Consider the following 15,587-nt stretch of genomic DNA (forward strand, 5'->3'; position numbering starts at 1 on the left):
TGATTCAAGCTTCTCTCATTGAATTCTGCCCTTTTATTTCTTTTCTTTTTTTTTTTAAATGGAATTTCACTCTTGTCACCCAGGCTAGAGTGCAATGGTGCGATCACAGCTCACTGAAACCTCCACCTCCTGGGTTCAAGCAATTCTCCTGCTTAAGCCTCCTGAGTAGCTGGGATTACAGGCGCCCACTACCATGCCCAGCTAATTTTTGTATTTTTGTAGAGATAGAGTTTCACTATGTTGCCCAGGCTAGTCTTAAACTCCTGACCTCAGGTGATCTACCCACCTCAGCCTTCCAAAGCGCTGGGATGACAGGCCTGAGCCATCATGCCCAGCCTGGTTTCTGCTTTAATCTTTATTATTTTCTTTCTGTTACTTGCTTTGGGTTCAAGTTGTTCTTCTTTGTGGTTTCTTTTTCTTTTTTTCTTTTTTTTTGAGACAGAGTCTCATTCTGTCGCCCAGGCTGGAGTGTGCAGTGGTGCGATCTCAGCTCACAGCAAGCTCAGCCTCCCGGGTTTATGCCATTCTCCTACCTCAGCCTCCGAGTACAGGCACCTCCCTGGGACTACAGGCACCCACCACCACGTCCGGCTAATTTTTTGTATATTTTAGTAGAGACAGGGCTTCACCGTGTTAGCCAGGATGGTCTTGATCTCCTGACCTCATGATCTGCCCGCCTCAGCCTCCCAAAGTGCTGGAGTTACAGGTGTGAGCCACCATGCCCAGCCTGTGGTTTCTTAAAGTATATACTTATATAATTTAAGACCTTCTTTTTCTATATAAATATTTAACGCTTTAAATTCCACTTTGAGCACTGCTCTAGACACATCCCACACATTGTGATGTTTTGTTTTCTCTTACTGTTTTTGCTTTTCATCATTGCTACCCAGTTACAAAATTGCTGGGTAAAGGGGGCAGTACACTGAAGTCAAAGCTGAATGACAATAAAGGGCAAATATCCAAAAAGCTTCCCCAATCCTTTATTAGTTGTTCATCAAGTTTTGACTTCCCAACCCTATCTGGATGCTAACGTCTACTTTTCAGAGTCCTTGTGTAGTTTTTCGATTGTGTTCTAGAGTTTTTTTTACTGTATTCAGTGGGAGAGATGAACTGTGGTAGGCTTACTCCATCTTGGCCAGCACCTGAAATCCTATTTAGTTCTGAGATTCCATCAGAGATCTACTGAAAAATTGTGTGTTGAAAGATAGCACTCATTCTGATGGGACTGGACCTTTGGTTTAACTGTCCCCTACAGCCACCACCTGAGATAAGGGGACAAAAATGAAACTCAGAACATGTCTTCTGTTCCTAAAGGAAAGCACCTGCCACTCATGCTTTCCAAAGGAATAGAAATTCCCTGACCACTTTAGATTAGAATAATCCAAAACTGAACTCTGCTCTGTAGAGATCACATTTGAGAAGGTTTGCCCAGTGAAGATAGAAGAGTAAGAAGTTCCTCTGAGCAAACACTGTATACCTATAGATATCCCAGTCCCAGTGAGAGCCCTCCTTTTTATTCATTCTATCATTCTTCCATTCTTCTTTCCCTCTTTCTCTCCCCTTGTCCCTCTAAATCACTAATTGCTTAACAGTAGTGTCAACATTTTTAATTGTATGTTAATTATAATTAAAAACAATTTTGAGCCATCATCTCATACATAAATAAACACACACACATGATTTATAAAATCATAGCAAACCCATCCATAATACTATATGTGCTAGTCACTTTTCTAAGCACTTTACTTAATTAGCTACTATAAATCTACCAAATAAATATGAATAAATCTTAATTTTATTCATTTTTTAAGGTAAAAAGCACATATGAAGAGAGTAGTCATTTATCAACCCAAAAGAGGAAGTCATCTTCTCCTTTCCTTTTCCTGAAATCGACATTGCCATCTTCCTTCCCAGTTTGGTACTAGAGGTACGGGTGGCTTCTCCCATCACACACCACCTCTTCTTTTCCCCTCTTTCTTCCTGCCAACACCTATCAGCTCTCACCAGCCTCCTCAGTTCCAAGCTGTTCCTTGCAATCCACTAATGAAATTCCTGTTTCTTTTGTAATTGTATTTCAGCATGGTTCATGCTCTGATACCAACCTTAAATCAAATTCTTTGCAGAGAGACTATCACAGGGTGACAAGCTCCTTTCTGCATGTCTCATTACTGAAACATTTATTCAGAGCTTCCTGAATGATATGAATGGCTGCCTTTGAGTGCTGCAATGACTTAATACACTACAACTAAAGGATTTTAATTTCCTCTCCTGGTCTGCTCACTTTGGTTCCTGCCTGAGTTTCCCTCTTATTTTGGATGCACAGCTGTGGTGTGGGGTGGGTGGGACCATGCTTGAGCCTACAGCCCTGAGAGAGCCTATTCTAGTCCTGGAGCAAGGGGCATAGTTCGTTGAAGGAGCCTTCAACTCTAGGCATGTGTGGTTTGCCCAGATTTTGGCCAGCTGATTTTCCCATTGTAGCACCTGTTCTTTCCAAGAGGTGCTAAATGTAAAATGAAGAAGAAAGCTCTTAGAAACGGGAGTACAGGACGGTAGCTGCAATCTTTCTGGTAGCCTTAGTAAGGGGCCCATATCCAGGACACTTTCTGAATTTTTGTTCACCAGTTAAGAATGATGCTGGTCTCATTAGGGACTGTCAACACGAAAACCACCATGAAGAGGTAAGAATGGTTTGGGGATGACGTAAGAAATACGGAAGTCTGGATAGAGACTTACAGGTTTTTATAAAGGGGGTCAAGTGTCACTTGGGAGATGAGCATAACAGGATACTGAAGGAGATTTTTCCTTTTTCGTTCCAGAATTAGCAACTGGGATTCACAGAAGATCATATGGAACATCTAGGGTCTGCATATTCTAAAAAGAGCAAAAAAATTAAAACCAGACACCTCTTAGGGCTTAATAACAGGTAAAATATTCTTGCTCAAATGTTACATGTTTATCGAACAGTTTGAATTCAATGACATGTAAACATCAAAGAAATGTTTTCTCTGTTAATCTTCCTTTCCTTCTCTTTGTTGACTTCTCAGGCAAATTCCACAGTTTTCCACTCATTTCTAGTTATTAAAAAGTCCAAGCCAGTACAATTTAAGATGTCCATCTCATCTCCTTCCCTCTTCCCATCTCAGGCTTGACTAGTGGCCTCAATAACCTATAGAGGGAACAACCCTTTTCTCTCTTCCCACCCTCCTAGTTCTAGCTTACTTGGGATTGGGGATTAAGAAGTAGAAATAGTAGAGAGGGCAGGGATCATCATAGGTAGTGGCCCCTGTACATGGAATAACCTTGAAGGTGGTAGGTTTATGGACAGCCTGAGCCACAAGAGATATTCACAATTTAATTGGATATCAATTAACTAATTCATTTGACAGGCTCTTACAGGTGTAAGAGTTTTGTGGCCTAAGAGATAGGAGGAATGAGGCAGAAGTGTATATAAATAACTTAACCCAGTTATAGGATGGCAAATAAATGCAAAATCCCATCAAGTGAAGAAGTGGCTAGGTCAGGCATTTGGACTTCCATGAGTGGACTGGGACCTGAATGGTGTGGGCTTGGTGGGCTACATGTCCTTGCTCCTCTCTGATCATGATTCAAATTCAACAATTGAGAAGATATCCTTCAAAGCTATTGGATGACCTAGTTGTTTTATTAGTGATGAAGTACTTTTTAGCCCAAATATGATTTAGAATTAGGTATACAGATATTTATGAACATCAAACTCATAGTATTTTTTTAAATAAGGAATCTCTTCAAATTGTTGTCTTAGGTGTCTGCATTGTTTAAGAGAATTGGGTGTATTAGAGTAGCAGGTCAATCTTGTGACTGTAATTCAAAATTATTGAGTATTTGGTTTGAGCTTTGGACTTTAAGTAGAACTCCTACTAAATGTATATATTTGCATTAGCACATTTAAGAAGTCTTAAGTCTTACCTTATTTATAAGTTTAATTTATTAGATTTATAAGAATGATTCAAGCACTTAGGAAGGCCTTTTTGCTAAGTCAGACAACTGGGGAACTTAAAAGGGAAATTAAATATATTTAATAATTTAATGCAACAAAATATTTAAAGGAGTTAAACTAAATTTGTAAATGAGACTACATGTTAATCAACGACCCCATAAAAGGCAATTTTTAATGATTGCTAGAACTATAAATAGCAAAATAAGATCAGTAGGCTGAATTTAAAAGCTTCAGAAAGAACTGGATTTTTGAATAAATGGAATATTAATTTTGAAATCAAGGTAACCTCTGAATAATTCTTTCTGTGCACCCAATCTGCCCTTGACAGCCACCTGTCGGAGTTCTCTTTTGGCTGCTGCTCCTCCTTAGCTCACACTCACAGCTCCAAAATTCCTCTGTATGGCAGGCCTCAGAAGGCAGTACTTTGGGCACCCTGGGTGGGCGTAGGGATAGATGAAGGGCCCCCCTACTCCTTTGCTCTCCAACATAGGACAGCCAGCTCTGACTTGATCTCTTCCAAAAACTTCCTGCAACTTCTAGTAGTTGGGGCTGCTTCCCCTGCAGCCCAGCCCTCTCAGTTGGGGTAACAGCAAGATGCCTCACATTTTGCTCCTTCTGTAGTGTCTGTGTAGCCCACAGGAAATTCATGCACCCCTGCTGTGACCAATGGTGGGAGCACAAAGTGTTCCGCCACCACCTTGCCCTACGTTCATCTTCATTACTGTCTTCTGCTCAGATAGAAGGGGTACACCAGCAAGTCTTCCCCTTGAGCAGACATACAATTTGAGAATGAGATATCACTCCACCCTTCCCACAGTTACCTGAGATTTCAACAAGTGATTTTCTTGGGGCTTCTTAATTTAGTTTGGTGGTAGGGAAAATGTCTCACAAGCTTATGACTTGTGGTTTCAACGATTCCCTCAACCCCTTTCTATAATCCTCCAGGTTTTTAAATAACTAGAGTGTGTGAATTGGGTTCTAAATTGTTGGTTTGTGTTAGCAAACAGGTTTGGCTCTCTCTTAGTCTGAGAAAGGTATCTAGCCATTGCCGGAGGCCATTTTGCAATGCATCCTTTTTTTGTCTACACTCTCAAGATCTGGTTGCCAATTCCTTGAGCAGCATGAAACATCCTCATTAGTATCCTATAACTGAGTTCATGTCCTCAGTTCTTATCTCCAATCAGCATTATAGGCAGGAGAATGAGATGACATGTGAGGTCCAATTCTGATCTTTCCAAGAACTGCTGATTTGATTCTTGAAAACCTAGAGTGTTTCCATTAAATTAAACAATAGATATCACTGACCACCTAATTAGACCACACAGGCTTTGGGGGCTCATGGATGGGCACATCTGCTGTTTGAACTCTGGAAGGAAATTTGCTTGCTGGGTATACTCAGGTACAACCAGCAAGACTTCTTTGTAAAGCATTCCTGGAATTGCCTACCACTCAGAAGAAACAGTTTAAACCTTCTGTTGTTTCTAAACAACATTCTGTTGTTTTTACCAGTCCTTGCCTGAGTTCAGAGCGACAGCAGGATACCTGTGTGATGATGTTATGCACAGGGATTCTGAGAAAGCTGCTTTCTTTTATTTCAGATTCTGTTTGTACCTTCTAAGGGCAACAACTTTAGTACACTTCCCAGACTCCTCTCCCTCCCAGACAATTAGGTATTACTGGAAATGAAAACAGCAACTAATAACAAATATATTTGTTGAGCACTTAGTGCTAGTGTTATAAGTGCTTTGCATGTGTTAACACATTCAGTTCTCACAACCACTCCATGAGGTAGGTACTATTGATATGGGAGGCAGGCACAAAGTGCTGAGTAGAGAAGGGCAGGTCCATAGCTAGGGCTCTACTCCCAGGCCTGTGCCCGTGGTCCTAGGTGAGGACAGGCATTTCTGTTTTCCTGATCAAATGTTGCGTTGCACAAGACCACCCTAATCCATCACGCCCCCATCCCGTGCCTTTAAAAACCCCAAGACCCTAGCGGGCACACACACACACACACACACAGGGCTGGACATCGAGAGGAACACACAAACTGAAGAAAACACAAGTGTCTGGATGTCTAGAGGAATGCACCGGCATAAGGGCACACTGACAGACACCGGCAAGCTGGTGGGCCATGGACCGGTGAAATAGCATGGGGTTTGGCCGGAGCAGTCAGAATAGAGCCCCTGGACTCTCTCAGCAGCCTGACTCCAGAGGAAAGCCACCTTCCCACTCCATCCCGTTCTGGCTCCCCCATCTGCTGAGAGCTATTTCCACTCAATAAAACCTTGCACTCATTCTCTAAGCCCATGTGTGATCTGATACTTCCAGTACACCAAGGCAAGAAACCCCAGGATACAGAAAGCCCTCCGTCCTAACAATAAGGCAGGGGGTCTAATAGAGCTGACTAACACAAGCCATCTATGGATGACTAAGCTGAAAGAGCACCCTGTAATGCACACGCACTGGGGCTTCAGGAGCTATAAACATTCACCCCTAGACACTGCCATGGAGTTGAGCCACACAGCCTGCCAGTCTGCATGCTTCCTCTAGGGATATGAGCAGCGGGGCACTGAAGAAGTGAGTACACTCCTATTGGATGCCCTGTAAGGGGGATAAGGGAACTTTTCCTGATTCACTATTATTATTCTTATTTTGTAGATGAAGAAACTGAGGCACAGAGAGAGTAACTTGGCTAAGTTCTCACAGCTGGTAAGTGGAGGAGCCAGGATTGAAATCCAAGCACTCCAACTCTACTATATCACCTACATCCAGCAGTCTGACTAGCTTGTCAATATACTATATCCAAGAATCAGACATAATTGGCCTTTTTTTAAAAAAAATATATATATATACTTTAAGTTCTAGGATACATGTGCAAAAAGTACAGTTTTGTTACATAGGTATACACGTGCCATGGTGGTTTGCTGCACCCATCAACCCATCATCTACATTAGGTATTTCTCTTAATGCTCTCCCTCCCCTAGACCCCCACCCCCAGACAGGTCCCAGTGTGTAATGTTCCCCTCCCTGTGTCCATACGTTCTCATTGTTCAACTCCCACTTATGAGTGAGAACATGTGGTACTTGGTTTTCTGCTGCTGTGTTAATTTGCTGAAAATGATGGTTTCCAGATTCATCCATGTTCCTGCAAAGGACATGAACTCATCCTTTTTTATGGGGGCATAGTATTCCATGGGTATATGTGCCACATTTTCTTTATCCAGTCAGTCATCTGTGGGCATTTGGGTTGGTTCCAGGTCTTTGCTATTGTGAATAGTGCTTGAATAAACATACATGTGCATGCATCTTTATAGTAGAATGATTTATAATCCTTTGGGCATATACCCAGTAATAAGATTGCTGGGTCAAATGGTATTTCTGGTTTTACATCCTAGAGGAATCACCACACTATCTCTCACAATGGTTGAACTAATTTACATTCCCACCAAGAGTGTAAAAGCGTTCCTATTTCTGCACATGCTCTCCAGCATCTGTTGTTTCCTAACTTTTTAGTGATTGTCTTTCTAACTGGCGTGAGATGGTATCTCATTGTGGTTTTGATTTGCATTTCTCTAATGACCAGTGATAGTGAGCTTTTTTTTTTTCTTGCTTGCTGGCCACATAAATGTCTTCTTTTGAGAAGTGTCTGTTCATATACTTTGCCCACTTTTTGATGGGGTTGTTCATTTCTTTCTTGTAAATATGTTTAAGTTCCTTGTAGATTCTGTCTACAGGGAACTTAGAATCTACAGAATCCCTGTAGATTCTTTGTCAGATGAATAGATTGCAAAAATTTTCTCCCATTCTGTAGGTTGCCTGTTCCCTCTGATGATAGTTTCTTTTGTTGTGCAGAAGATCTTTAGTTTAATTAGATCCCATTTGTCAATTTTGGCTTTTGTTGCCATTGCTTTTTGTGTTTTAGTCATGAAATCTTTGCCCGTGCCTATGTCCTGAATGGTATTGCCTAGGTTTTCTTCTAGAGTTTTTATGGTTTTAGGTCTTACATTTAAGTCTTTAATCTATCTTGAGTTAATTTTTGTATAAGGTGTAAGGAAGGGGTCCAGTTTCCGTTTTCTGCATATGGCTAGCCAGTTTTCTCAACACCATTTATTAAATAGGGAATCCTTTCCCCATTGCTCGTTTTTGTCAGGTTTGTCAAAGATTAGATGGTGGTAGATGTGTGGCATTATTTCTAAGACCTGTGTTCTGTTCCATTGGTCTATGTATCTGTTGTGGTACCAGTACCATGCTGTTTTAGTTACTGTAGCCTTGTAGTATAGTTTGAAGTCAGGTAGCCTGATACCTCCAGGTTTGTTCTTTTTGCTTAGGATTGTCTTGGCTATACAGGATCTTTTTTGGTTCCATATGAAATTTAAAGTAGTTTTTTTCTAATTCTGTGGAGAAAGTCAATGGTAGCTTGATGGGAATAGTGTTGAATCTATAAATCACCTTGGGCACTATGGCCATTGTCATGATATTGATTCTTCCTATCCATGATCATGGAATGTCTTTCCATTTGTTTATGTCCTCTCTTATTTCCTTGAGCAGTGGTTTGTAGTTCTACTTGAAGAGGTCCTTCACATCCCTTATAAGTTGTATTGCTAGGTACTTTATTCTCTTTGTAGCACATGTGAATGGGAGTTCACTCATGATTTGGGTCTCTGTCTATTATGGGTGTATAGGAATGCTTGTGATTTTTGCACATTGATTTTGCATCCTGAGATTTTGCTGAAGTTGCTTATCAGCTTAAGGAGATTTTGGGCTGAGATGATGGGATTTTCTAAATATACAATCATGTCATCTGCAAACAGAGATAATTTGACTTTCTCTCTTTGTATTTGAATATGTTTTATTTCTTTCTCTTGCCTGATTGCCCCAGACAGAACTTCCAATGCTATGTTGAATAGGAGTGGTAAGAGAGGGCATCCTTGTCTTGTGCTGGTTTTCAAGGAATGCTTCCAGCTTTTGCACATTCAGAATGATATTGGCTCTGGGTTTGTCATAAATAGCTCTTATTATTTTGAGATATATTCCATGAATACTTAGTTTATTGAGAGTTTTTAGCATGAAGGGGTGTTGAATTATATCAAAGACTTTTTCTGCATGTATTGAGATAATCATGTGTTTTTTGTCATTGGTTCTATTTATGTGAAGGATTATGTTTATTGATTTGCATATGTTTAACCAGCCTTACGTCCCAGGGATGAAGCTGACTTGATCGTGGTGCATAAACTTTTTGATGTGCTGCTGGATTCAGTTTGCCAGTATTTATTGAGGATCTTTGCATTGATGTTCATCAGGGATATCGGCCTGAAATTTTCTTTTTTTGTTTTGTCTCTGCCAGGTTTTGGTATCAGGATGATGCTAGCCTCATAAAATGAGTTAGGGAGGAGTCCCTGTTTTTGTGTTGTTTGGAATAGTTTCAGAAGCAATGGTACTGACTCCTCTTCGTACCTCTGGTAGAATTCAGCTGTGAATTCGCCTGGCCCTGGGTTTTTTTTTTTTTTTTTTTTGGTTGGTAGGCTATTACTTACTGTGTCAATTTCAGAACTTGTTATTGGTCTATTCAGGGATTTAACTTCTTCCTGGTTTGGTCTTGGGAGGGTGTATGTGTCCAGGAATTTATCAATTTCTTCTAGATTTTCTAGTTTATTTGCCTAGAAGTGTTTATAGTATTATTTGATGGCAGTTTGTATTTCTGTAGGATCAGTGGTGATATCCCTTTTATCATTTGTTATTGTGTCTATTTGATTCTTCTCTCTTTTCTTCTTTATTAGTCTGGCTAGCTGTCTATTTTGTTAATACTTTCAAAAAATCAGCTCCTAGATTCATTGATTTTTGAGGGTTTTTCGTGTCTCTTTCTCCTTCAGTTCTGCTCTGATCTTAGTTATTTCTTCTCTTTTGCTAGCTTTTAAGTTGGTTTTCTCTTGCTTCTCTAGTTCTTTTAACTGTGATATTAGGGGGTCAATTTTACATCTTTTCTGCTTTCTCATGTGGGCATTTAGTGCCATAAATTTCCCTCTGAACACTGCGTTAGCTGTGTCCCAGAGATTCTAGTTTGTTTTGTCTTTGTTCTTGTTGGTTTCAAAGAGCTTATTTATTTCTGCCTTAATTTTGTTATTTACTCAGTAGTCATTCAGGAGCAGGTTGTTCAGTTTCCATTTAGTTGTGCAGTTTTGAGTGAGTTTCTTAATCCTGAGTTCTAATTGATTGCACTGTGGTCTGAGAGACTGTTCGTTATGATTTCTGTTCTTGTGCAATTGCTGAGAAGTGTTTTTCTTCCAATTATGTGGTCAATTTTAGAGTAAGTGTAATGTGGTGTTGAGAAAAATGTATATTCTGTTGATTTGAGGTGGAGAGTTCTGTAGATGTCTACTAGGTCTGCTTGGTTCAGAGATGAGTTCAAGTCCTGAATATCCTTGTTAGTTTTCTGTCTCATTGATCTGTCTAATATTGACAGTGGAGTGTTAAAGTCTCCCGTTATTATTGCGTGGGAAATTAAGTCTGTTTGTAGGTCTCTAAGAACTTGCTTTATGAATCTGGGTGCTCCTGTATTTGGTGCATATATATTTAGGATAGTTAGCTCTTCTTGTAGGGTTGATCCCTTTGCCACTATGTCATGTCCTTCTTTGTCTTTTTTGATCTTTGTTGGTTTAAGTCTATTTTATCAGAGACTAGGATTGCAACCCCTGCTTTTTTTTTTTTTTTTCTTTCCATTTGCTTGGTAAATATTCCTCCATCCTTTCATTTTGAGTTTATGTGTGTCTTTGCTGGTGAGATGGGTCTCCTTAATTCAGCACACCAATAGGTCTTGACTCTTTATCCAATTTGCCAGTCTGTGTCTTTTAATTGGGGCATTTAGCCCATTTGCATTTTAGGTTAGTATTGTTATGTGTGAATTCAATCCTGTCATTATGATGCTAGCTGATTATTTTGCCCATTAGTTAATGCAGTTTCTTCATAGTGTTGACGGTCTTACATTTTTGCAGTAACTGGTACCAGTTTTTCCATTTTCATATTTAGTGCTTCTTTCAGGAGCTCTTGTAAAGCAGGTCTGTTGGTGAGAAAATCGCTCAGCATTTGCTTGTCTGTAAAGGATTTTATTTCTCCATTACTTATGAAGCTTAGTTTGGATATGAAATGCTGAGTTGAAATTTCTTTTCTTTAAGAATGTTGAATGTTGGCTCCCATTCTCTTCTGGCTTGTAGGGTTTCTGTAGAGAGATCTGCTGTTAGTCTGGTGGGCTTCCCTTTGTGGGTAACCTGACCTTTCTCCCTGGCTGTCCTTAACATTTTTTCCTTCATTTCAACCTTGGTGATTCTGATGATCATGTGTCTTGGGGTTGCTCTTCTCAAAGAGTATCTTGGTGGTGTTCTTTGTATTTCCTGAATTTGAATGTTAGCCTGTCTTGTTACATTGGGGAAGTTCTCCTGCATAATATCCTGAAGAGTGTTTTCCAACTTGGTTCCATTCTCCCCATCATTTTCAGGTACACCAGTCAAACATAGGTTTGGTCTTTTTCACATAGTCTCATATTTCTTGGAGGCTTTGTTTGTTCCTTTTCATTCTTTTTTCTCTAATCTTGTCTTCACACTTTATTTCATTAAGTTGATCTTCAATCCTTGATATCCTGTCTTCTGCTTGATTGCTTCAGCTACTGATACTTGTGTATGCTTCATGAAGTTCTTGTGCTGTGTTTTTCAGCTCCATCAGCTTATTTATGTTCTCTAAACTGGTTATTCTAGTTAACAGTTCCTGTAACCTTTTATCAAGGTTCTTAGCTTCCTTGAATTGGGCTAGAACATGCTCCTTTAGCTCAGAGGAGTTTGTTATTACCCACCTTCTGAAGCCTACTTCTGTCAATTCATCAAACTCATTATCTGTTCAGTTTTGTTTCCTTGCTGGCAAGGAGTTGTGATCCTTTGGAGGAGAAGAGGCATTCTGGGTTTTGGAATTTTCAGCCTTTATGAGCTGGTTTTTCCTCATCTTCATGGATTTAACTACCTTTGTTCTTTGATGTTGTTGACCTTCGCATAGGGTTTCTGTCTGAATGTCCTTTTTGTTGATGTTGATGCTATTCCTTTCTGTTTGTTGGTTTTCCCTCTAACAGGCTTCTCTGCTGCAGGTCTGCTGGAGTTTGATGGAGGTCCAGTGCGGACCCTGTTTGCCTAGGTATCACCAGCAGAGGCTGCAGAAGAGCAAATATTGCTGCCTGTTCTTTTCTCTGGAGGCTTCATTCCAGAGGGGCACCCACCAGATGCCAGCCAGAGCTCTCCTGTATGAAGTGTCTGTCATCCCCTGCTGGGAGGTGTCTCCCAGTCAGGAGGCATGGTCGTCAGGGACCCACTTGAGAAGGCAGTCTGTCTCTTAGCAGAGCTTGAGTGCTGTGCTGTGAGATCCACTGCTCTCTTCAGAGCTGGCAGGCAGTAATGTTTAAGTCTTCTGAAGCTTCACCCACCTTCACTTCTTCCTCCAGGTGCTCTGTCCCAGGGAGATGGGAGTTTTATCTATAAGCCCCTGACTGGGGCTGCTGCCTTTCTTTCAGAGATGCCCTGCCCAGAGAGGAGGACTCTAGAGAGGCAGTCTGGCAACATGTGGCTTTGCAGAGCTGTGGTGGGCTCTGCCCAGTTTGAACTTCCTGGTGGCTTTGTTTATACTATGAGGGGAAAACTGCCTACTCAATCCTCAGTAATGGAGGACATCCCTCCGCACACCAAGCTCGAGTGTCCGAGGTCAACTTAAGACTGCTATGCTGGCAATGAGAATTTCAAGCCAGTGCATACTAGCTTGCTGGGCTCTGTGGGGGTGGCATCTGCAGGGCTAGACCACTTGGATCCCTGGCTTCAGCCCAGCAAGCTAGTATGCACTGGCTGAGGTGGGAGGATCGCTTGAGCCAAGGAGTTTGAGACCAGCCTGAGCACCATAGCGAAACCTCATCTTTACCAAAAAAAAAAAAAAAAATCCCCATTTGTTGAGGCTGGGCAGTCAGTAAATACTCCATAACACAGTCAAAAAGTTCAGAGCGAAAAAATGTATATAGATAAAAAAAAAAAAAAAAAAAAAAAATCTAGGGTGGAAGTAAAGAACAGGAACTGGATTCATGGGAGTGTTAAAAAAGAACTTTCTACTATTAAGGGTACTGAATGTGGTAGTTGCCTAACCAGGGAAGCTGGAGGAAATTTATGTTTACTTCTGACAAGAAATGTGGCAATAGAGTGCCTGATATTTGTGTTAACATGTGAGTGAAGCAGAGTGTTGAAGATGCTGTAGCTGGACTCCTGGATTTGAATCCTGGTCCTGCCACTTATAAAGTACGTGATCTTGGGCAAATTTCTTAAGCGCTCTGCCTTAGTTTTCTCATCTATAACTTGAAGATAATGTTTTAGCGTTGATTTAATATCTTAATGCATGTAAGGTGCTTACAACAGTGTATGACATATAACAAATAGTATGCAAATAGGTAGCTATTACTACTGTTAAAATATATATATGTATTTTCAATCACAGTGGTGTTGCCTTTGAAAAACCTTCAGCAGTGGTATAGATCCTGATCTACTGAATGTTTTAGAATAGTCTCTCTGATAGTGCAGCCATGTGTTCCAGCAGAGGTCCTCATGCCCGGTCCAGCTGCAGAACTTTAGAAATATGGACACTGCTTCTCTTTCCTGGGGCTTCAGGATGAGACACACTCTTCCTAGATAGACTCAGTTACCCAGGACTTCGGCACCCTCTAGTGCATGATAAACGCTGATGCTTTCCAGTTCCCCCCAGCATCTTAGAAAATCAGAGCAACCCCGAGCAGCAAATCATCCCATCGTAGAGGGCTGCTGGGAAAACCCTGCAGCCTTGTCCAGGATAGACCTTGGAAGACCAACTGGGAGATCTCGATGTACATTTAAGATCCTGACTCTGCATCAGCAGCAGCAACAGAAGCTAGCAAGAGGCTCCATGTCTTTAATCAGTGTTCACTGCCAAGTCCATTATCTGTGTTGCTGAAAATGTGGGAGAGACATTGTGGTCATAAGTCAGCCTGTGAAGGATATGCTGACAACCACATCCCAGAAAAATGCTGCAATTAAACCAAGTCTGAATGCTGTTCAAGCAAAGATGTAAGTACATTTAAAGTGGGAAACATGAGTGAAGAGGCCTCTGTGGGAGTTTAAAAAGGAAGAGATCAAGGAGATTGATTCTCATTCAGGTCATCATAAAACATTACACGAAGGAGGAACAAACACGTCAAGAGTTTTTGCTATGACTGAAGAGAGAAGAATTGTTTGCCGTAGGATAGGTGGGGTAGAGAAGGCAGAGCCTGAGGTGTGTGTGGACTGAGAGAGAATGAACTGTGCCTTGCATAGTGGTGAGTATCCTCACTCCTGAACACAGTTTCTACATCTTTCTTGTCAAATGAAAAGTTGGGGTGGGTTAGAGAAAGAGTGAGGGCCCCTTTCCCTTTATTATAGTCTTAGGATTAAAGGATAAGAGAGACAGAATGGCCACGCCCAGGCACGTGTATCCTGAGCCGAGAAGGACTCCTGAGTAGGTGAGTGGGTTAGTAAGGTCCCTTCTGGTCTGGACGTCTTCCCTGAGTCCTTTTCTGTGAATGCCAAATGCCACTCATCCACTGGGATGTGCTGCCTACCCTACATATACCATGACACAGGTACGATGTAGTAGGGAAGTAAAGCAGTGAACAACTGTTACTTTATCTGGACACCTGGACTGAGGATGATCTTGGCAATAAATCTACCCTTTACTTCCATTTTGGCAACATTCACTAACACCACGAAAAACACCATTTTCTTGTGTTTGTGTGTGCGTGGCAAGGAGGGGTGTTAAAACTTACTATATATCATCAATTCTAAGATGCAGGGGGGCTTTATTCATACTTTCCTATCTCTGAAATTGAGATACCTCTTACATATAACATTGTGCATCACAATTTAATTGATGGCAATTTTTTTCATAGTATATAAAGTAATAATAAAATTGGAATTCATCTTCCAAGTTGTTGATATCTATCTTGATGATTATAACTGATGAAATCTGGTAGTATGAAGCATGTTTTCACCTGTGTAAATCTAAATCCCTTCCAGAAGTCTGCTTTACCAGTGATACCCCAAATATTTCAAATGTAAAATTTATTCTTCTGAATTATTGCAACTCAGATCTAAGGCATAAATAATTGCAGTGGATGCCATGGTGATCTTCCCATATCACCCCCACCTAGGACTGGAAATGTTGGTCAATAGCTTTCAGATGAAGAGAACTGCCACTCCTTCAAACCTCATCCCCATCTTGGGGTCAGGCCACATCCAATGATTGGTTGATGTGGAGATATGAAGGCTTGCCTCCTTTCCCCATTTAAGATAACTATAGAAGGCCATGCAATTCCAGAGTTTCTGGTAGGATTGGCTGAGGCCTTTGTTACACTGATTTTCTTTTTTTCTTTTTTTATTTTTATTTTTATTTTTTTTATTATACTTTAAGTTCTAGGGTACATGTGCATAGCGTGCAGGTTTGTTACATATGTATACTTGTGCCATGTTGGTGTGCTGCACCCATCAACTCGTCAGCACCCATCAATTCATCATTTATATCAGGTATAACTCCC

The sequence above is a fragment of the Piliocolobus tephrosceles genome, chromosome 1 (assembly GCF_002776525.5).
Source record: "Piliocolobus tephrosceles isolate RC106 chromosome 1, ASM277652v3, whole genome shotgun sequence".
Lineage (NCBI taxonomy): Eukaryota > Metazoa > Chordata > Mammalia > Primates > Cercopithecidae > Piliocolobus > Piliocolobus tephrosceles.